The 24,001-nt window shown below is 36.6% G+C and overlaps 1 protein-coding gene across 2 annotated transcripts in view; it reads right to left on the bottom strand.

Annotated features, from left to right (window-relative positions):
* The window catches only part of ZPLD1 (zona pellucida like domain containing 1), an 80,962-nt gene extending 68,926 nt beyond the window's left edge, over positions 1 to 12,036 (bottom strand). Inside the window, exons 1-2 of one of the 2 annotated variants that reach the window (XM_070787159.1) lie at positions 11,821 to 12,036; positions 11,495 to 11,642 (exon numbers count right to left, since the gene is read on the bottom strand). The gene's annotated coding sequence lies outside the window, so the exon portion shown is untranslated. The other variant, XM_070787163.1, reaches the window with a different exon arrangement.
* Between the last annotated feature and the right edge of the window lie 11,965 nt (positions 12,037 to 24,001).

Below are 24,001 nucleotides of genomic sequence, written 5' to 3'. Positions count from 1 at the left end.
TTTTTTTTTTACTTTACAATTTTGTATTGGTTTTGCCTTTTTTATTTGCAATTTATCTTAATAAAAACTCAAATTAAGGAAACTATTGGTTGCTTATTCTCTGTGATAAGGAGGCACTCACTTTGCTTCTCTTGGTCTTTCTTGTTATCTGTAAAATAAGGGCCTACATGATCTAAGTGATGGCCTAAAGCTGGGTTATAGAACCTTTGAAAAAGGACATTTCATCTTTTATTAAGCAAAGTTAGTGGGGGAAAAGGCAGAAGTCAACCTTACATTTACAGGATGAGTCAATGATGTCAAGATATTAGAGAATGAGAGTTTGAAGGGGAGGAAAATTATCATTTCTTAAGAAGATAGCTTATGAGCTTTTTGTATTCCAGATGAGACGAACACAATTCCAATAAAATTATATCCCTACAATATCCAGAATTAGGAACAAAGACATAATTTTAAATACAATTTTCAGCTCTCTCTCACAAACCAAAATGGATTCTGGGATCTGAAGCACCAAGCAAGCTCTAAAGATAGCTGTGGGTCACAAGAGACAAGGTGAACTGCCCTTATGGTCACTCTCCAAGCAAAGGTAAGTGAGGGGAAGGAGGTGAGCAAAGGTAAAAGGTGAGCAAAAGGATGTATTATTTAAGTGGATGAATTCCAGACAGTGTTTCATTGCAGCTAGTACCTTTGGCAAATTTAAACATAAATCCTCAGAGGTGAGGAGACCACACCTCTTAAGATCACTTTGGTTAACAGTCTATCAGGAGCAGCATGAAAACCAAGGCTTATCATGACAAATGTCTCTGACCCAAAGAATTACACAAAAAGTGTCATCCAGCAATACATACTTAAATGCTAAGTAAATTTCAGTGGGTGTTTAGTGTGGTCCATTCATTAAAGGACTCCATGAAAAAGATAAAATATAAATGGGATTTAAAGAAAAGGAGGAATTAGATCTTTCAAAAACATTAAAATAATCTCATTTTCTCCTTCTTGTGATATTTGAAAATCTAAATAAATAAACTCCCTTCACAAACAGAAATCAAAACAATGAAACAAAGAACAGCTTTGTTTTCAATCTATCTGAATATCCCTTGAGTTTATCTGACCCATTTAGAAGAATGCTATAACCCAAAGGCTGTGCTGAAAATGGTGGGTTTAGATTAGAAAAACCTTTTGAAATAATTACTGTGCTAGTATATTAGTGGGTCAGGAACAACAACAATGTTGCTGTATATATCCCATACTATATACAAGATAGTGTATATCCCATACTATATATGGGATAGTATAGGATGGAGTGGATAGACTATTTTTGTAAAATGTGTATGTGCTGTACATGTATAGATGGATGTGTGTTTACTAGTCCACAATGCAAAATATCTTACTGTGAGTTATAGTCAGAGGTTTGAAACTCAGGAGTTTAGAACGTAAGAGTCTAAAGGTACTCAAATTGGAAACATAAGAGACTACAGACTAAATGTAGAAACATGGTACCCATGGGTTACATGGTCCCTACCCACAAACATGTTGCCACACAAAAGAAGCAAGCAAAAGGAAGACAGCATTCCCAGCCTTAACTGTTCACAAGAACAATGATGAAAGAAAACATATTCCATGTTCTGAGTAAGGACTCAAAGCTGGATTATAGAGTCATTATTTATGTCTTAGAGGATTAATGTTATAAATATATATTAAGGAAGTAGAGGTGATAAATACTTATATAAGGAATCTTCTGAATTTAAGGAGAAAATGAGGAAGATAGCTAAAGGGCAGTTAGTATCTAGAGGAAATTTTTCACAAAGGGATCACTGATACTAGAAAAGAGAAATACAGTTGAAAAACCCCTTGAGGGCTGGAGAGAAGACAATTTGTAATGATAAATTCCTCTTTTGCTCACTGGTACAATGTTGTAAATCCATAAAGAATGAAGACTGAACCCTCTTTGCCTAGATTCTGTTTCTTGATAGAGGGAGAAAAAAAAAGGCAGCCTCTTGCACAGAATTAGATAATTAATATCTATCTGATGAGTAAACAAAAAATTGTTGTTGCTAAGTCGTGTCTAACTTCCTGAACCCATTGACTGTAGCCCACCAGGCTCATCTGTCCATGGAATTTCCCAGGCAAGAATACTAGAATTTCCTTCTCCCAGGGATCTTCCTGACCCAGGAATCAAACTCACATCTCTTATGTTTCCTGCACTGGCAGGCGGATTCTTTACCACTGAGCCACCTGGGAAGCCCAAACAAAAGACTGGGGCTGGTATTTTTAGTTACTCTTTACAGGAATGAATTCATGTCAATACAACCACAGTAGCACTGTACAATTTTCTCCAGCATTTTACCAAGAAAACTCAACAATTTCAAAAGTGCTGTCTAGACCAGAGAATATAATCTATGGCTAAAGAAGATGGAATGAGCCATAGGAAGATCAAACTCAGCCCTGCTTCATTGCACCACACTCACTAGCCATGTGAACCATATGATCACAGAAACGGGCACACAATAAGACTTTTTGAAAATGTAAATATCATTGTTCAAAGCTTCATGTTCAAATCTCTAGTTATTGCTCTGTGACATACATGAGACTCATTCAACTTGTGAATCATGTAAGAAATTACAGACTAGTTCCCTCTTGTTATGTTACACTTGTAACCAGAAAGCTACTCTTTGAAAGTTGGCGTATGCAAAAAAAAAAAAAAAAAGAAAAAAGAGTCATTTTAACTTTTAATGAAAATAAGATGTGTTTACAATGAAAAAAATCTAAAAAGAAATCATTGCAAAGCCAAAGTATGAGGTTAATTTTCTGTATCCATAGCAGAGCTGTCTGCATTAACCTCGGGAGTTTTAAGAAATACTGAAACCTAAATCTCTCCCTCCAGTGATTCTAATGAGTACGTATCCCTCCCAGATGGTGCTAGTGGTAAAGAACCAGCCAATGCAGGAGATGTAAGAGACTCAGGTTCAATACCTGGGTTGGGAAGATCCCCTGGAGAAGGGCGTGGCAATCCACTCCAGTATTCTTGCCTGGAGAATCCCATGGACAGAGGAGCCTGGCGGGCTATTGTCCATGGGTTGCAAAGAGTCAGACACGAATGAAGTGACTTAGCATGCATGCAGCATCCAAAATTGAGAACCACTGAGACAGAAGAATAAGGTTTTGATACAATTAAGATTTCATTTATAGTTGTCTATTTTTTATTGGTAAGCAGATTATTTTTTTTCTTCACCATGGCTTTGCAACAGGAGTCTGAAAATAGAACCTCCAAAGAAGGGCAGTGCCACCTGATGTTACAACATGCAGCTTTTGTCCACAAGAGTCAGCCAGTCAGCAACATAACATATTTATGAAACTACAGAAAATGAGTTAAGGTTCAACTATGGTTGCTTTGATATAGTTCTGACAAATAAAGTGAAAGATATTGAATCAGAAGCAAAACATTTATAGGAAAAGAAGTAGGGAATCTTCTTTCCCACTGGGAGACTTATCCTCTTGTGGTTCTTCTCTAGTCAAGTGAAGTAGGATTTTATTGTTTCCTCAAATAATCATGACACTTCATACCATGGCTGATGAATCCTACAAATGGACTGCTTTGATCATATGCACCTGCTCAAATTGCTTCATCATTTCTAATACCTTTTCCTACTCACCTGCCCAACTTCAGGTCTTTAAACTCCAACATCCAACCAACCAACCCACTCTAGACTTTGCATAGTTCCCAAAAATTAGAGGTTATTTTACACATCTATAGCTTTGCTCACTTGGCTGACTTTGTTTGGAAAACTCTTCTTTCCAATTCCATTCAGCCTTTCAAGAATCAGCTCAAACACAGGTCTTTTTTCAATATATTCCTCTATCATGACAACTGTTCTTGTTTATTGAGTTGTCAAATTGACCATCAGAGTCTTTACAGCATTCTATAATAGTTTTAAAAATGTGTTACACTTAGAACAAGGTTTATCAAAGCCAGCACTATTGACATTTTAGACTGGATAAATTCTTTGTTGTAGGATGTTTTAATAGAATTGTAGGATGTTTAAAGGCATCCCTGGCTTCTACCAACTGTCTACTGGAACTCCCCCTCAAGTAATGAGCACTTCATATCCCAGACACTGCCAAATGCCTCCTGCTGTCAAAATCATCCCAGATTTTGGCATCTTTGATATCCCTTGCTGCTGCTGCTGCTGCTAAGTCACTTCAGTCATGTCCAACTCTGTGCGACCCCATAGACGGCAGCCCACCAGGCTCCCCCGTCCCTGGGATTCTCCAGGCAAGAACACTGGAGTGGGTTGCCATTTCCTTCTCCAATGCATGAAAGTGAAAAGTGAAAGTGAAGTCGCTCAGTCGTGCCCGACTCTTAGCGACCCCATGGACTGCAGCCTACCAGGCTCCTCCATCCATGGGATTTTCCAGGCAAGAGTACTGGAGTGGGGTGCCATTGCCTTCTCCATTGATATCCCTTAATAAACCTGTAAATTTCATGAAGGCAAGAACATTATATTCATCTTTGTATTTAGAATTTAGCATAATGCGAGGTCCACTGTAGATTCTCAAGATATGTTTGTTAAATGAATGATTACTGCTGCTGCTGCTAAGTCACTTCAGTCATGTCCGACTCTGTGCGACCCCATGGACTGGAGCCTACCAGGCTTCTCCATCCATGGGATTCTCCAGGCAAGAACACTGGAGTGGGTTGCCATTTCCTTCTCCAATGCGTGAAAGTGAAGTCGCACAGTCGTGTTTGACTCTTAGCAACCCCATGGATTGCAGCCTACCAGGCTCCTCCATCCATGGGATTTTCCGGGCAACAATACTGGAGTGGGGTGCCATTGCCTTTTCCCAATGAATGATTATCTTGTTACAAAAGTGCTACTGATAGTAAAACACTGTAAAAATGTAGAACCATGATAATACTTAATTTAAGAATCACATCACTAATGAAGTTAAAATTTTTAATTTCAGCAAAATGTCACTTAAATTAAAATCCTCAAATTCACACACTCATCACTAGAAATTATTTGTATTGATTTTTATGTGGCTTTAATTTTTAAATTAAATTAGTGGAGGTGATGGAATTCCACCTGAAGTATTTCAAACCCTAAAAGACAATGCTGTGAAAGTGCTGCACTCAATATGCCAGCAAAATTGGAAAAATCAGCAATGGCCACAGGACTGGAAAAGGTCAGTTTTCATTCCAATATCAAAGAAAGGCACTGCAAAGGACGTTCAAACTACCACACAGTTGCACTTATCTCACACGCTAGTAAAGTAATTCTCAAAATTCTCCAAGCCGGGCTTCAACAGTACGTGAACTGTGGACTTCCAGATGTTCAAGCTGCATTTAGAAAAGGCAGGGGAATCAGAGATCAAGTAGCCAACATGTGTTGGATCATAGAAAAAGCCAGAGAGTTCCAGAAAAACATCTATTTCTGCTTTATTGATAACACTAAAGCCCTTGACTGTGTGGATCAAAACAAACTGGAAAATTCTGAAAGAGATGGGAATACCAGACCACCTGACCTGCTTCCTGAGAAATCTGTATGCAGGTCAGGAAGCAACAGTTAGAACTGGACATTAAACTAGGAAAAGGAGTACGTCAAGGCTGTATATTGTCACCATGCTTATTTAACTTATATGCAGAGTACATCATGAGGAGTGCTGGGATGGATGAAGCACAAACTGGAATCAAGATTGCTCAGAGAAATATCAATAATCTCAGATATGCAGATGACACCACCCTTAGGGCAGAAAGTGAAGAAGAACTACAGAGTCTCTTGATGAAAGTGAAAGAGGAGAGTGAAAAAGTTGGCTTAAAACTCAACATTCAGAAAACTAAGATCATGGCATCCAGTCCCATTACTTCATGGCAAATAGATGGGAAAGCAATAGAAACAGTGACAGATTTTATTTGGGGGGCTCCAAAATCACTGCAGATGGTGACTGCAGCCATGAAATTAAAAGATGCTTACTCCTTGGAAGCAAAGTTATGACCAACTTAGACAGCATATTAAAAAGCAGAGACATTACTTTGCAACAAAGGTCTGTCTAGTCAAAGCTATGGTTTTTCCAGTGGTCATGTATGGATGTGAGAGTTGGACTCTAAAGAAAGCTGAGCACCGAAGAATTGATTCTTTTGAACTGTGGTGTTGGAGAAGACTCTTGAGAGTCCCTTGGACTGCAAGGAGACCCAACCAGTCCATTCTAAAGGAAATCAGTCTTGAATATTCATTGGAAGGACTGATGTCGAAGCTGAAACTCCAATAATTTGTCCACCTGATGTGAAGAACTGACTCTGTAGAAAAGACCCTGATGCTGGGAAAGATTGAAGGCAAGAGGAGAAGGGAACGACAGAGGATGAGATGGTTGTATGGCATCATCAACTCAATAGACATGAGTTTGAGTAGGCTCTGGGAGTTGGTAATGGACAAGGAAGTCTGGAATGCTGAAGTCCAAAGAGTTGAACACGACTCAGCAACTGAACTGAATTTTTTTAAAATGAGATTTTAGGTCTAGAACTCTGATTTGAAATTACACCTATAAAACTTAGAGTAAAAATTGATTGAGTTTAGTTACCTGATTCCAAGTTTTTTTAAACATTCAGCTAGCATTTTTATGTTCTTTGAATAGCTTTAATTACTTCACTTTAAAAAAAAAAGTTCATCTAATACCTTTATGTCCTGTAAATAACATTTCTAAGCTCTTAAATTTTTTACAAACTAAAACCCACAAAAGTTAATTAATTATAGTCCCTTCCTAAGTCTCCTTTCACTCCGCTATCATTGATGGAACACATTCTATGATAGAATTGATAAAGTAAGGAATTTTAAAATGCAGATATATATACTTTAATTTTAAATACTTATTCAAAATAAGTTCTTAAATAGAGTTGCTGTGCCAGAATTCAACCATATGAATACAAATATACATAGTACACTAATAAAGGTAAGTTTTTAAAATGTATTCTATGATAATGACTTAAAATTTCTAGAAGATTAGTATTTTAAAAACTATCAAATATATTAATTTCTTATATCCAAAGTATTATTAATTACATTTGAAACAAAAAGAAAAGTTAGCCATGAGTTTTTTTCTTTCCAATTCCATAGTGTATCTTACCTACAAGAAAATGGCTTAATTTGAAAGTATAATTCATGTAATGTACAAAAAATTTTCATTCAGTGGTTTAATGATGGTATGTTCCAATAAGAGTGCAGTTATATGAACACTGGCTATTTATTAGATAAGCATATTTAAACAAATATCATATTTTAAATTCTACATTTTGACAATAAATGGTCTTCCTTCTTATACTAATGATTTGATTTCATATTAAATGACTATAATATTATTGAAAGTTTAAAGTTAACCTCATTTTAAAGAAAATCTTAACATAACAAATAAAGCCAGTGACATTTTCATTTGGTCTCAGTTACCTTTTAAACAAGCAAAACTTTTTGTGTATCCAGTATCTGAATTTTTCACATACACAGCAATAAAAATAACAAAATGTCATATTAATCTAAATTTAACTTTGCTGAGTTGGTTCTCTATATGACTTTGTTACTTTAAAAAAGCCCATAGAACAGTCTTTTGGACTCTGTGGGAGAGGGAGAGGTTGGGATGATTAGGGAGAACGGCATTAAAACATGTATATTATATGTGAAACGAATCGCCAGTCCAGGTTTGATGCATGATACAGGGTGCTCGGGGCTGGTGCACTGGGATGACCCAGAGGGATGAGATGGGGAGGGATGTGGGAGGGGGGTTCAGGATGGGGAACACATGTACATCCGTGGCAGATTCATGTCAATGTATGGCAAAACCAATACAACATTGTAAAGTAATTAGCCTCCAATTAAAATAAATAAATTTATATTAAAAATAAAAAGTATTTACTTATAAATATAAATAAATAAATAAATTATTGGCTGCATTGAGTCTTAAAAAAATAAAAATAAAAAAGCCCATAAATAAACATGTATCTAATTTTGGTTTTCATATTCCTTACATATAGCCTACTGTGAATTCTAGAAAATTAATGCTTTAAACCAGGGCTCAGTAAACAGTAGGCTGAATTCTACCCATCCTCTATTTTTGTATGTATCATGAACAAAAGCAGTTTTCACATTTTTAAATGATTGAAAAAATCTTTCATTTCTTTCATTTCATGAAAAGCCAAAATTATATGAAATTTTAAAATTCTAGACTTTTTGGAATTCCCTGGTTGCCCAGTAGTTACGATTGTGCTTCCACTGCAAGAGGCAAGGGTTTAATCCCTGATCAAGGAACTAAGATCCAAGCAAAGGTGGAGTTTGGCCAAAAAACTTTTTTATTTTTTTTATTTTTATTTATTTATTTTTTTTGGTGGCTATTTATAACTCCATTTATTCCTCTTCTACTCAGAAAAGCATATTAGAATACAAGTCACATGAATTTATAGAGATAATCCAGAGTATGAATTAATTTATTTACAAAGTAAATAAATTTTACTCTGCTAACCTAAATATTTATTTTATTTTATTTTTTTTTATTTAATTAGTATACATGTGTTCCCCATCCTGAATCCTCCTCCCTCCTCCCTCCCCACACCATCCCTCTGGGTCGTCCCAGTGCACCAGCCCCAAGCATCCAGCATCGTGCACTAAACCCTGACTGGCATCTCGTTTCATACATGACGTTTCACATGTTTCAATGCCACTTTTTTAAAATTCCATTATCTGCAAATGAAATATTATTGAAATATCACTACACTCACTTGTGTATGTATTTTTCTAAGGCTACCATATCAAATTTGAGTAGTCATGACTGAGACCAAAAAGACTAAAATTGTCACTGTCTACCCTTTACAGAGTTTAGAGATCCTGCTTTAAACAATTAGTATACGGATATCATACATACAACATGTAAATCTATGAAATAGGACACAGTACATTTCTAAGGGGATTTCTTTCAGTCAATATTGTTTTCGCAGTAACATATTTTTTCTGTAAACCTTGGTTAAAGGCCATTGTGTGCTAAGTGGCTTCAGTCTTGTAGGACTCTTTGTGACCCCATGGACTATAGCCAACCAGGCAACTCTGTCGATGGGATTCTCCGGGCAAAATCCTGGAGTGGATTGCCATTTCTTCCTCCAGAGGATCTTCCTGACCCAGAAATTGAACCTGAGTCTCTTATATCTCCTGAATTTGCAAATGGGTTCTTTACCACCAAATACTTACTACAATGTTCTTAAAATATTTGGAAAACTACTACTGAACTAGGGAATTGACCATTTACTTTTTTGAGGCATACTTTTTTTTTTTCTTTTCCCTCATCACTGAAGTCTTTAGAGTTTGAAATTCCTATATTTCCTCACTTGAAGTCAAATAACAAGATATCTAATAACAATCATCAATGACTCTGAATCTGTAAACTCAGGCTAATATTAACTTTATCATATTTTAGTGAAGCTGTTCGGAGAAGGCGATGGCACCCCACTCCAGTACTCTTGCCTGGAAAATCCCATGGACAGAGGAGCCTGGTGGGCTGCAGTCCATGAGGTCGTGAAGAGTCGGACACGACTGAGCAACTTCCCTTTCACTTTTCACTTTCATGCATTGGAGAGGAAATGGCAACCCACTCCAGTGTTCTTGCCTGGAGAATCCCAGGGACAAGGGAGCCTGGTGGGTTGCCTTCTATGGGGTCATACAGAGTCAGACACGACTGAACTGACTTAGGAGCAGCAGCAGCAGTGAAGCTGTTACGCCTGGTTTCCAGGTATATCATTTTGTAATGAAGACAAAACATAACAATCCAGATCAAGTTTAATTTTTATTCTTGACTCAGTTTACATTCCAGTTTAAATACAGGAAAAGAAAAAGCACATGAATTTGGTAAATTAAACAAAAAGTTGAATTCATTGAAGCAATACTGCTAATAGGTGTTTAAATGATGCAGAAGATTTATCATTCTCTCCTAATGAACTTAACACTATTCAAGCTTTTGAAAAAGCTACAGAAGCATAAATTGCCAGTAATTCTCTTTGATACCTTAACTAAATAGATAATAGTCTGAGCATCTGCTCATAGTTCAAAAGTTACCTTTAAAACAAGATTTCCTTGCAGAAAAATTCAATTTTTATTATCTTCTCATATTATTATAGGCCTTCTTTAAAGAGGGGGCAAAAGTTTTAAATGTCTTACAAGGAATGTAGAATTTGTTTTAATATTTTACATGATCTTGCTACTACATTATATGACTATTAACTGAAGCCTGGTGTTCTGCAGTCCATGGAGTCACAAAGAGTCAGACACAACTGAGCGACTGAACTGAACTGAACCGAATGATGACTATATTTGATTTTCAGGACATTTCTGAAAATCTCTAAAGAAAATGGACATAGAGACATATATTCTTCTAACCATTATAACTATCAGTGAAGAAAAATCAAAATTCATTTAGGGACATTAAAAAATGTATAACTAGGAGCAATGGTTCAAATAATAGTTCTAATACGTGCCTCATAAGAAAGCATAATAAAGAAGTATTTTCTACTGTGTATTAAAAGAAATATTAAGGTTTTAACTAAAATCAACTCCTTTGTTTTGCTACCAAGTTTATTTAAACAAACAGTTTAGAATTGTTTTTGTTTGGCCCTTAAAATGAATTATGAGAAACCAATTTACAGTAGCAAAACAAATAATGTCACACTCCTAAAAACCAAAAAGATTATTATCTCCAACACTGGAATCTAAGAAGTGAGGTATCTTTCTTAACACCCCAAACAACCGGTTTTACCAAAGGCAATCTTGGAAAGAAGGAGCCTTAGAGATCACCCAAGAAATGGAAATCACAACATTCCCTCTAAGTCACGGATGACTTTTCCCAGGTTATGTGAGATTCCATGTCAATTCTAACAATACTAGGTTCATCTTTAAAATAATTTTCATTAAAAAAATATATTATAATTATTTTTAACTATCATATCATTTTTGCAGTGAGCGATGATGCCATATTCAGCCAACATTTTATGGTATGATAGAACTCAGATAAGAAATCTCAAATGTAAATTGCCTGCTTGTTTCTATTAATGGAACATCTGTGGGCCGAAGCCAATTGTTGGTGGACCATGTATAGGACTCAAGCCTGGAATACAATGGTGTGGAAAAACCTGTCCAACATTTGACCTGAAGCTCTAACATTAGAATTGAAGAAGTTTCCTAAAAGGTCAGTTCTTTCTACAAATTTAATCAAAATATTTTGGATGCATGGGAATACAGTTCACAAAGTAAAGTTTTGTTTCTATCTTTCTGCTCCCAAATATGGGAAGATGTTTTTCCTTTTGGTATATTTAATTCCCAGTCTAGCTTCTACACGTCCCTGGAATCACACTATCAGAAGAGTTTTACTAGAGGCTTCCTTGCATCATAAAACACTATTAAATTAATATGAATTTCCATGCTTACTGAAAGGGGAACATTTGCAGTCACATTAGGTGGCTTAAGTGCTGGGCACTTACCCAAGTCCTCAGATCGGTGGAATCAGCTGTCTTCCATGTGCCTGGCTCTGTGGCGTGTGGCTGAGTGCTCAAATCCCTGGCCCTACCACACTTATTCAGAAAAGTCTGTATCCTTCAAATGGGAGAAGAGCTGCTCATTATGAGAAGTCTAAAAAAAAAAAAAAAAAAAAACTGGATTTTAGACAAGCAGATGTTTCCACAGGCCCCAGAAGGTTTTACAAGACTAATCATCACCAACATGAAACTTGAGCTCATCTTTTATAAACTTTTGTTTCCTTCCAACTATATCTCTTTCAATTTTCATTTCATTCCCTCTTTTTTCCTACCTGCTTTTGATCTTCTATTTTATACTATAGAGAAGTCTCGAGTGGTATGCATGAAGTGAGCCATCATCAGCCTGATGAGGGAAAGTCTGCTGGTGTAGAAAAAAAAAATCATAAAGTAAGAAACAAGACCTGAGACTGGATTGGGAGTTAATCTGCATGGTTATCAATGTCCTGTTGTGCTTCGTGAAAGATGCCTGGTCCTTTCAATACTATACTTCATGCAGCGATGAAAATGGGATATGGAATATCATAGTGAAAGCTGGTTTGATTGGGATAATAATGACTAAGAAGCCATCAATGCAAAAAACCCAATAGGAACCAATTATGAATAAAGAACCAGACACTGAACCTGCTTCATATTCTCTGCTTTTGATTAGAGGCCTCCACCAGGCTTTGGAGCCTTGGGATAGGTTTGGACTTCATTTATTTCACCCCAATAGCTATTATATTTCTCCTTGAGTAAAAAGTGGGAACCTGAGTCTTGGATGCCACGGGGAAAGTTTTTTGAAATATTCTGATCAGAGTAAAGCTTTTCTTCATGTACTACTGTGCTTAGGAATGACTGTGAGCTAGATTGAAGCCCATTGTATAGATTTATATTATTCCATAGGCTATTAAATAATAATGGCTATCCTGAAAAATCACATTATCTTATCAGTAATATCACTAGCTCATACCTTTATAAAATTTTACTTTATTCAATTGGCTCAGGGTACTTTAACATTTACATTCTCAGTTGCCTCTGTGATAGAGGCAAGTTGCCTATAGCTTCTGTGAACTGAGATTAAAATCCAAGAGTTCAGCCTTTTAAGATGTCTAGTAAATCCCCTGAACCAACCTCTTTCCCTAAATGGTGAATGAATTTAAAGCTAATATAACTACTAAAAAAAAAAAAAAAAATAGCCAGGGCTTTTCACATTGCCTTCTATATCCTATTTAGTATTGAAAAAGAGTTTGGTGCTTTCTATACCTAACAAATTCAGGTTCATGTTTTTCAGGGAGGTGTCAGCTGCATAAACAAGCATAGTTATAATACTATTCTACTCATGAGCAAATATGAGGTACATGAATCTACCAATTTTTTGAATCCCATCAATATAAAATTCCTTGTATTTTTTTGGTTAAAAACATAAAAATGATCCTAAGAAACCTCTTTTTAGGCCTTCCTAATTATGTTGAACTGTGGTGTTGGAGAAGACTCTTGAGAGTCTCTTGGACTGCAAGGAGATCCAACCAGTCCATTCTGAAGGAGATCAGCGCTGGGATTTCTTTGGAAGGAATGATGCTAAAGCTGAAACTCCAGTACTTTGGCCACCTCGTGTGAAGAGTTGACTCATTGGAAAAGATCCTGATGCTGGGAGGGATTGGGGGCAGGAGGAGAAGGGGATGACAGAGGATGAGATGGCTGGATGGCATCACCGACTCGATGGATGTGAGTTTGAGTGAACTCCGGGAGTTGGTGATGGACAGGGAGGCCTGGCGTGCTGCGATTCGTGGGGTTGCAAAGAGTCGGACATGACTGAGCAATTGAATTGAACTGAACTGAACTGAATTATGTTGACAGAACTGCAGCTTTATTCTCCAGAGGCTATTTTACTTTATAATGAAACTTTTCAGTTAGATGTTTTCAAGTAACGTTTCAGGTTTTACCTTGAATGCCATGGTTTCTGCCATGGTTTCTACTATTTTAAAAGTTAAATAGAAATGCAACATCAAGTAGCAATTAATAAATTCTGTCATTTATAGCAAAAAAAAAAAAAAACCCAGTAGCTTCTATCCTATTTGAAAATAAGCATTTCATAAATATTGAATACCATTACCATTAGTTGGTTAGCTAAAAAGATAGTAATTCCATTAGAGGCTTTCAGCAAGGAAGATATAAAATAGTTAAGATGAAGTGGTTGACATTATTTGTTACTACTTTGCTTTAAAAACGCAGTGAGCAGCAATGTTGTATGTTCTACAGACTTCCAAGGGGAAATTTTTACCAGTTGTTTGAAAACTCTGAGCCTTTTATTAACAGGATTTCCTGTCTTACAGTCTGTGAGACTTGGTTGAAAATATACTTAGTTGTCCATGTAGTATATGCTTGTATCAAAGAATAATTTTAGCCTTATAAAATATTCATCAGTATCTGATAGCACCAGAAGTGGAAATCTGACTGTCATCCTGTCCAGAAAAGGACTTACTTAATGTTTCATAATCAGAGGACATGACCAATACCCTTTAGTTCCTAAAAAGGCTGAATTTAGGTTATGGAGGCACCCTGATTCGTAACTGTTTCCTTAAATTAGATGGCTCCTTCCCAACTTCCTTTAAAGATTATGTAACTAAAATCCCAATGACTGAATTCCTCCAGCTGAAAAATGAAAGTAAAATGACTCCCTTGTCACATGGAGCAATAACAGAGCCCAGTTCGTAAGTCGATGCTCTAGGACCTTGCTTTCAGGAGAGCTGCATTCTTCCTGTTATTTAATAAAAGCATCTTTCCAATATGTGGCATGAAGGTGAGATTTTTGTCTTCCTAGGTTTGTCTAGAGTCAAACCTAGAATGATGACGTTCACCAGCACTTTGTGTATTGAGGAAAGGACAAAGGTTGATTTCTGCTGTAGTCTCACAGAGTTCTCTCTCAGCAATGGAGCTGCCTCCAGGGCTCATTGTGTGCCCTCTGTGCTTCGCTATGTATTATACAATTGCTTCCTGGATGATTTCATCCAGTTTTATAGCACTTATTTTCTAAAATAACTTCATAACAATTCATTGATAAGTCTTCTCCCTCCAGACACATACCTGAATGCAATCCCTGCTGTGGATTCTTCTTGTTCCCCAATGCTTCTCTAAGTACTCAGAAGAAAGCCTGGCCTACATGAGGCACTCAATAATATATTTTGAATAAACAAATGAATGAAGAAAGACAGTGATGAATTACAGAAAATGTATTTGAAAGTAGGAAAAATATGTTTTTCTCAAAGTTAAAGGAAAAGATAAGAAAGACTAGTTTTAGCATAATTTTCTATTAAAGTTCTAGCTTCCCACTATAGCACTGTATTATAAAGTAAGAATTTTGTTGTGATAACCTCTGTGCTTGATAAAGTTTGATGTTTAGTCTCATTTTCAGAGTTATTTTTTGTTTTAAGATGGACTTGATCTCATATAAATGACCCCTCATAAAAATATGTGTATACACACACTGACTGCTTATTTTTTGGCTGCATGGCAGAGCATGCGGAATCTCAGTTACCCATCCAGGGATGGAACCTGGGCTCCCTGCAGTGGAAGTGCAGAGCTTAACCGCTGGACCACCAGAAAGCCCCAAATTAATTTTTAAACTTTTCTTGATATACAATCAATTAAACCAGCAGCCAGAAAATAGTTTTTGACATCAGAGAGTGTCCTGCACAAATTTCCTTTACTATTCATTTTCATTTGGCATGTAGGCATCTCAGAGATGCACCCTGGCAGTTTTCTTACTATCGAGCTGGACTGTGGGAGTTGTAACAGGCTTCTCAGGTACTAACAGAAGCCGCTGTAGCTCTATGTCCTAATGGGATTTCAGGCCATGCAACACTATAGACAAATTATAAATACAGATTCAGTCACACTTGAAAGAGGACCCAAACAAGCTTTACCCATAAGTGCAATCGATTTCCCAATTCAACAAGTAATTTAACCAAATATTTCTAATCTCAAAAGTCTAAAAGCCAAATAAATTAGCCTTACTTCTTGATCAACATAAATTTCTGGTTGGTAAGTTAGCAAGCAGCTACAAGGCTACACTAAAGTTTTATTGTGTTGTACCACAAAAAGGGAAAATGTCATTAAAGGAATGTTGAAGTGGTTATTTTAAGATCATCAGTGGAAATACTACTACATTCTTGGTCATATATCACATGATATTTAAATCTCTGTTTTTTCAGGTATTTTTAGAGATTCCCCTTACATACAAGATTTACTGATATATTCTAGACACTTTCAATTAAGAGTTCATAATTACTACAATATTTATAGTACTACAATTTCTTGGGTTGTTTATTTACAAATGATCAAATCCAGAAACAGCTTTACTTGGTGTCTGATTAACTTTAGGAAAGCTTTTAAATTATTCTTAGATTTATAAGGCATTTCCTTGATTCTTAGATTACTTAGGCACACTCATTTCTGGAAATGCCTAATCAAAAGCATTAAATTTAAAATAATTGTAAATTGCAGTGCTGATGGCTATAAAAGTACAATTACTGTATCAGTTCACCAATATTGCCCTATTTGCCAATAAAAGCACTGAAACTGTGGTTTGTATTTCCAGCAAATCTATATTGAAAGCCACATAATGGTAGGAAAAATCGTTCTAATCATATCACTATTGTCACAAGATGGGCCTATTACTTTTAAAACCAAGGATTCTAAGAAATGTCTAAGCTAGGCACATACTGCAATTGTTCAATACACATTCGAGGATGGTGGGAATCTCTTTTTAACTCTTTAGTTAAACTGTGAGCATCACCGCTTTCCTAAGACAGGAAACAAACTGCAAAGACTACCTGCGTGAGCCACTTGGTGAATGGGCACATGGGCACATTGAGCGGGAAACTGGAACTTTGTCGAATGAAAGGGCCCAAAGCTCTCCTCAAGGCAGCAATGGTTACACTCTTTCAGGAAACTTGCCATACAGGAATACATTACTCAACTTTGCCAGACATCCCAGTGTTTTCAAGAAAAGAGTAGATCAATATTTTTGTTTGTTGAATACCATTACATATCTGGAAAGGAGTAATATCTAAATTTTATGTGCTTTCTCATGCTGTTAAATCATTTGCAAATATTGGTACTGAATATTTCCTTATTTAAATCTTTGAGCTACTAGTTTGCCACCTTGTCTAGAAGTCAGAAGAGTCAACTTTCTTACTATAAAAATATGAGACACTCTCCTGTTAAAATCTTGTTCTTTTTAGACAGTAGTGCCCAATTAGCAGTAGTGGAATTTTCCCATGTCATAGAGTGAATTTCCTATACCCATTTATGCATTCATAATACTGAATGTCCTTGAAGTCCAAAATCACAGTTTCATGTACATATTTTTATCATATAAAACACACTATCATGAAGAGGAAAAATGATACACCCCAGGCACTATCTTGATGTTAGTTTTATGATAATCATTTCAAAACAGATTGGTCATAACATATTTTTTTGTCACATTCAGGAAGGTATTTTGTAACACTATCCTTAGAACAGAGGCTGAGAAAGAGAGCAAAAATAGCATTTTCTACTTTTTTTTAAACCTATGTATGGTTTTGACCTTCAGAAACATGTCAATTACGGATGAAAAACAGTGTATATGGAAAAGTCTTCACTCCATGAACTTCATAAATGGAAAAATAATCAATTTTTCTTCAGCATTTTTAAAAAAAGCTTTTAAATGTTCTACCTTCTAACCTCTCTCCATACAGCAAACATTATGTTTGCTGGGCACATATATTTAGGGAGAGAGAGCTGAGGAAAAGAAAAAGTATATACTTTACTTTTGGTTCTGCTTCTTTAGAGAATCCTGACTTACACAGCAATTAATTTTATACATATTGCTGCTAAATTGTATCTCCCTTATCTCATAACTTTATAGATGTTTTTTCTCAAGTTTTTATTTGCCTGCACTCAAAATAAAGGAACTTATATTTATTCATAATTAAATTTATCTTACTACGGTCAACTTATTATTCTTGGCTGAATGATTCTTTTGGAGGCTTAACTCTGTGCGTAACACTCTCTGTCCAGATTTACCTCATATACAGAGGATACAATCATGCTTGCTTCATCAAGGCTAGTTTTTGAAGTCAGATTAATGTAAGAATTATTCGGCTTTCTATGGAAATGGTCTACATCAGCTGCTGTGATGTTGCACACCATGTTACTATTGTTTTTCCCAAAGATAAAAAGCTACCTTAATAACTCTTTTGAATCACACTAGACAAATTATTATGCTCAAGTTGAATGACACAGATTATTCTTACCTAGCTTATTAAATTCTCAGGAGAGACTATACTCTTTGAATGAATAATCTCAAACCAGTATTGAATTGAGCCCACATACCCAAAGGAGATTTAGATCATCTGCTAATTCTTCTGGGCAAAGACTTTCTTTCTATTCTCTGAGCTTTGGATAAGTCTAATCAAATGTGCTTCCAGCTCCCATCTTTGTATCCCATCGTTAAATGTGTAGTCTATGTAAAACTAGACTTGTGTTATTTGAACCCAACGTACAATGTCTTCCTTTCCCACAAAGAACATAGATGGATGTATTAAGGACACTGAAAGAGTATTTTGCAAACGAACACAATTCTTCCTTAGGATCTGATGTCTTTTAAAAACTATTTCCTAAAACATATGTTAACCTCTATTTAAAAAAATGATTAGTTCAAATAATTCTTTCCCTTTTGCCCAACAAATATTTTGGAAGGTGAAAGTTCTTACATTTTGAAATATCACAGAAATCTATTCATATTCTTATCTGACCCCTCTTCCCACCACCCATCACCACCCTCTTTCTGAAACAAGTATGTGCAGCAAGACTTTCAAAACAAGGAATCCATTCAGGACTCAGAAACCTGGGCCAATTTCCACTCAACAGCTTTCCTATGCACTTGTAGATGCCAAACAGCAACTCTTGTTGCTCCAAAAGAATTCTTAACAGAGAGGGGATTACACTCTAAGTGGCTTCCTGCTTTCACCATTTCTGAAGCTCAGTGTTAGATTGCTGAAAGCTCACTTCATTTTTACCATCAGGAGCCTAATAAGCTTTAGAAGCTGACTGAGTGATATAATATTTTGTGTGTGTACAGATGAAACATTGTAGTACCTAGCAATCTGTTACATTAAAGGCACATATACATTTTTGAGTATCTCTCTAATTTATGAAGATAGTTCCATCACATTCTGAATTTCAGCTTTAAATGAAGAATGTGAGATGAAAATTATTACAACTGTAATAATGATCTGTATGGTAACATAAAGACAAAAGTAAAGAAATGCATGTATTTAAATACTGATTCTCAACAACTCTGTAAGCAAATATCTACTCATTATCTGAACATAAAAATTAAAATTCTTCACAGTGGTAATGCAGTGGTAAATGTCTGGCCTATAGATGCCAAAAGTCAGACTGTGTTAATGGTCCCACCTACTAATGTTCAATAAAGTCAGTGTACAATCAAGTTGAAAAAGGAAACACTGAATGAGGAACTCTACAAATTATCAAACATGAAATTAACACTAAAACTATTGCCTTTAAGAATTTAATCAGTAATCTGGAAAATTAGTTTCATACAGATGTAATGAGTTCCCAAGAATAATTTGTGCAATGTCCAATTCATGGTGTTAGGCTTGTATAAACCTTGCCTCGTGCCATCTTGGTAGTGATTTTTTCATCACAGGCATTACCCAACATCTCCTGTATTCTCTGAAGCATGAGACTGCCAAATATCCACATTTGAATCACATGATCATGCTAGGTTATTTGTGAAGATTAATTTTATTTCTTTATCTATCTGGACCCACAGTTGAGCTCTCATCTTGAAATCAAAAAGCAGCACTGCTGGAATAAACAACTTTGCTAGAGTCACTTTATAATCACTGCTTTGGCAACACAAGGAAATTCCATAGACAAGGGTTATTTACTGATATTCATTCTAAGTAATTTTCGTGTTTGTCAAGGAGGTATGCCTTTCTCCATTTTTAAGAAATGAAAGCTACAAAGTCTGAGAAGGATCAGGAAACAAATACTCCATATAATCTGAAATTAAGGGATCACAATGAGAAGGCTGCACATTGCAACAAAGAGTAGCCCCCGCTCACCGCACTGCAGCTAGAGAAACTCAAGCTCAGCAAGGAAGACCCACTGCAGTCAAAAATATTATAAAGAAACAAATTTTAAAAATGTAGAAGGGATCAAATTAATACTTTTGATAATTTATACTGTTTTAAAATTAATTTTATTTTGTATAATTTCTATATTCAGTTCAGTTCAGTCACTCAGTTGTGTCTGACTCTTTGCAACCCCATGAACCGCAGCACCCCAGGCCTCCCTGTCCATCACCAACTCCTGGAGTCCACTCAAACCCATGTCCACTGAGTCAGTGATGCCATCCAACCATCTCATCCTGTGTCGTCCCCTTCTCCTCCTGCCCTCAATCTTTCCCAGCATCAGGGTATTTTCAAATGAGTCAGTTTTTCGCATCAGGTGGGCCAAAGGATTGGAGTTTCAGCTTCAGCATCAGTCCTTCCAGTGAACACCCAGGACAGATCTCCTTTAGGATGGACTGATTGGATCTCCTTGAAGTCCAAGGGACTCTCAAGAGTCTTCTCCAACACTACAGTTCAAAATAATCAATTTTTCAGCACTCAGCTTTCTTTATAGTCCAACTCTCACATCCATACATGACTATTGGAAAAACCATAGCCTTGACTAGACAGATCTTTGTTGACAAAGTGATGTCTCTGCTTTTTAATATGCTGTCTAGGTTGGTCATAACTTTCCTTCCAAGGAGTAAGCGTCTTTTAATTTCATGGCTGCAATCACCATCTGCAGTGATTTTGGAGCCCCCAAAAATAAAGTCAGCCACTGTTTCCACTGCTTCCCCATTTATTTGCCATGAAGTGATGGGACCGGATGCCATCTTAGTTTTCTGAATGTTGAGCTTTAAGCCAACTTTTTCACCCTCCTCTTTCACTTTCATCAGGAGGCCCTTTAGTTCTTCTTCACTTTCTGCCATAAGGGTGGTGTCATCTGCATATCTGAGGTTATTGATATTTCTCCCAGGAATCTTGATTCCAGCTTGTGCTTCTTCCAGCCCAGCATTTCTCATGATGTACTCTGCATATAAGTTAAATAAGTAGGGTGACAATATACAGCCTTGATGAACTCCTTTTCCTATTTGGAACCAGTCTGTTGTTCCATGTCCGGTTCTAACTGTTGCTTCCTGATCTGAGGTTTCTCAACAGGTAAGTCAGGTGGTCTGGTATTCCCATCTCTTTCAGAATTTTCCACAGTTTACTGTGATCCACACAGTCAAAGGCTTTGGCATAGTCAATAAAGCGGAAGTAGATGTTTTTCTGGAACTCTCTTGCTTTTTCAATGATCCAGCAGATGTTGGCAATTTGATCTCTGGTTCCTCTGCCTTTTCAAAATCCAGCTTGAACATCTGGAAGTTCACGGTTTACGTATTGCTGAAGCCTGACTTGGAGAATTTTGAGTATTACTTTACTAGAGTGTGAGATGAGTGCAATTATGCGGTAGTTTGAGCATTCTTTAGTATTGTCTTTCTTTGGGTTTGGAGTGAAAACTGACCTTTTCCAGTCCTGTGGAATATTCTGACCAGTGATATATGTAGGGCTGTTCTTGTCAAAAGCCATGTACTCTGTTCACTGCGAATTGACCCCAAGGTCTATTGTAATAGATATTCAGTTAATAAAATCTCTTAAAGATCAAATGCATTATCCCAAGCTCACTATATTATTACATTTGGTTTTCTTTTCAGTCATAGCTGAAGTAAGTGGTTTCTACCTACTTTTAAACTGATTTAAGAGATAAGTAAGAGAAACAGATACAAATATTGATGATATCTGTTTTATAATCACATTATTCTAAAAAACATAAAGGACAAGAGTCAAACAATGAAAGAGGGATTTAGTTTAAGAGTCTTAAAGGAACATTCACACTGTCTTCAATATGAACTGTCTTTAACAGGAACTTCACCGAATAATGAAGAACACAGAGATTCTTTTTTCTACTGTTTCTTATCACTGCTCTTAAAAATAAAAATTAGAGTTGAAAAGAAAAGATTAAGTGATAGGAGTTTTTTTCTTTCCTGTAAGTATCTCAATGGTCTTCTAAGAATTTTTCTTTCAAGTCTCAGTTCTTGCTTTCTATAGAAATCATCCCTGTGCCTGACATTTTTAATCATCCTCAAATATCTATTCACTTTCTTTCTAAATGAATACACATTAATTAAATGAGCAATGTTTCTGTTTAAAAATACTTAGCTTTCCACACTCCCATAAATCTGAAGATGAGTGTGTGACCACCCCTGGATGAAGAGGTGTACATAACAGTTAAGGGTTGGGCTTTTCAGAGCCTTGTCTTCCTAACAGAGCAAACAAGATAGTCCATGTATCTTGTGCCTTTTGTCTTTTCTCTTTCTTCCTTCCTAGAATTTAAAAGTGATATCTAGAAGGGCAATAACTTTTTGTAAATATGAGAATGGCCTTGCACTAAGGATGACAACGCTGAAAGCTTTGCAGAGGCTGAGATCCTGATGCTGTCATGTCACCATAACAATAACCCTGGATTACTGTCTGCCTCCAGACTCAGTGTTACATGAAAAATAAAATAAATACAGCAAAATAAAATAAGCACATCAACTGAGTTTTTGTGACCCAGCTGAATACAACCTTAACTCTCAGACTTGCTTTATGTGTCTCTGCACCCCTCTGGCTTAGGTGTTCCTCCTTATTTCCATGGTATTGCCTATAATCCCAAACACAATACTTCCTGCCCCTCACTGCATCATAGATTTCAGGAAGACAGAAATCATGTTTATCTTTTAATTGGTGATGTCCTTTGAACTTTGCACATATCTTCATAGCACATAGTAGGCATCCAATACATTTGATAGATGGGGAAATGATAAAGAAATGACTAAGTACAATTCCAGTTTTTCTATATCTACTACTAACAAATAATCCAAAACTCTTCGTTTTACTTAGACTATTAGGAGGCAGTACCTTCCTCATGGTTCTCCCAGCATCCCATTGCTTAAAAATCCTCCCAGAGTTTCCCTATTACGTTTATAATTAAATCCTAATCTTTTACACATTCTTTGAAGCTTAGTATGATCTGGCTTCCCTCTGCAGCTCTGGATATGCATGCTAAGGTGCTTCAGTCATGTCCTACTCTTTGCGACCCTATGGACGTTAGACCACCAGGCTCCTCTGTCCACGGGATTCTCCAGGCAAGAATACTGGAGTGGATTGCCATGCCCTCCTCCAGGGGATCTTCCCAACCCAGGGATCGAACTCATGTCTCTTACGTCTCCTGCACTGGCAGGCAGGTTCTTTACCACTAGCACCACCTGGGAAACTCTGGATATAACCGCATTCAATTTTCTTCACTATATGCTAATTGAAGGCAGGAGGCGAAGGGGAGACAGAAGATGAGATGGTTGGATGGCATCACCAACTCGATGGACATGAGTTTGAGCAAGATCTGGGAGTTGGTGATGGACAGGGCGGCCTGACGTGCTGCAGTCCATGGGGTCGCAAAGAGCCACGACTGAGCCACTGAACTGATATGCTAACTATGCTGGTTTTCTTTCAGTTATTGAAAGCTTCTAAGCTCATTCTCACCTAAGATCTCTATGCCAGATGTTTCATTTCCATAGATATCCACACAGCTGACTTCTGGTCTTCCAGATCTCGTTTCAGATCAGTTCCTCAGAGAAGTCACCGCTGAAGAACTCTATCTAAAGGAATTCATCAAGCTCTCTATTCCATAACCCTCTTGTACAGTGGTTGAGAAAATACTTTTATTTATGCACAGCTAGGGATTTCTGAGACAACTTTTTTGAAACTTGGATCCTGGGCTGCAATGCAACCCTTAGAAGGTAATTTATGATTAAATAAATAATAAGAACTCCAGAGAGATTTACTTTCCAGAGGAACACGTTTACATTTCAAGGGGAGTTGAGACTCAGGACTATAGAGACATTTCAAAAAGTGAGGGCCTAGGATTCTCCCCATTACTTTTTCAAGGAAACTCTCTCAAAAGAGGAAGGAAGACAGGTGCCCCTCTCTCCTATATAAAAGCCAGATTCATTTTTATTTTTGGTGGGGAATGGAGGGCTTACTCACCTACAGTTCAGAACCGGTGTGTGTGTGGAGTAGCATCTGGCTCTTACAGCATTGCCTTGGAGGGAGGGCCACATAATATAAGGGAAACAACACATTATTAATTGCTTTAAATAGGTAGTGATAAATCTCTGCTCCAGAAACCTTATGCTGGCTTTCAGGGTAATATTAATAAATATAGTATAAAAAACCCTAATATTGCCTTTATTCTTTTACAGTTCTCATCATTTGATATTGGGTATTCACATTACTCAGAGTGGTCCATGAGTTCAGAATCTTTGTTAGG

Source organism: Bos indicus, chromosome 1, assembly GCF_029378745.1.
Source record: "Bos indicus isolate NIAB-ARS_2022 breed Sahiwal x Tharparkar chromosome 1, NIAB-ARS_B.indTharparkar_mat_pri_1.0, whole genome shotgun sequence".
Lineage (NCBI taxonomy): Eukaryota > Metazoa > Chordata > Mammalia > Artiodactyla > Bovidae > Bos > Bos indicus.
The sequence above is the reverse complement of the archived record's forward strand: the minus strand, read 5'-3'. Positions and strand labels throughout refer to the sequence as shown.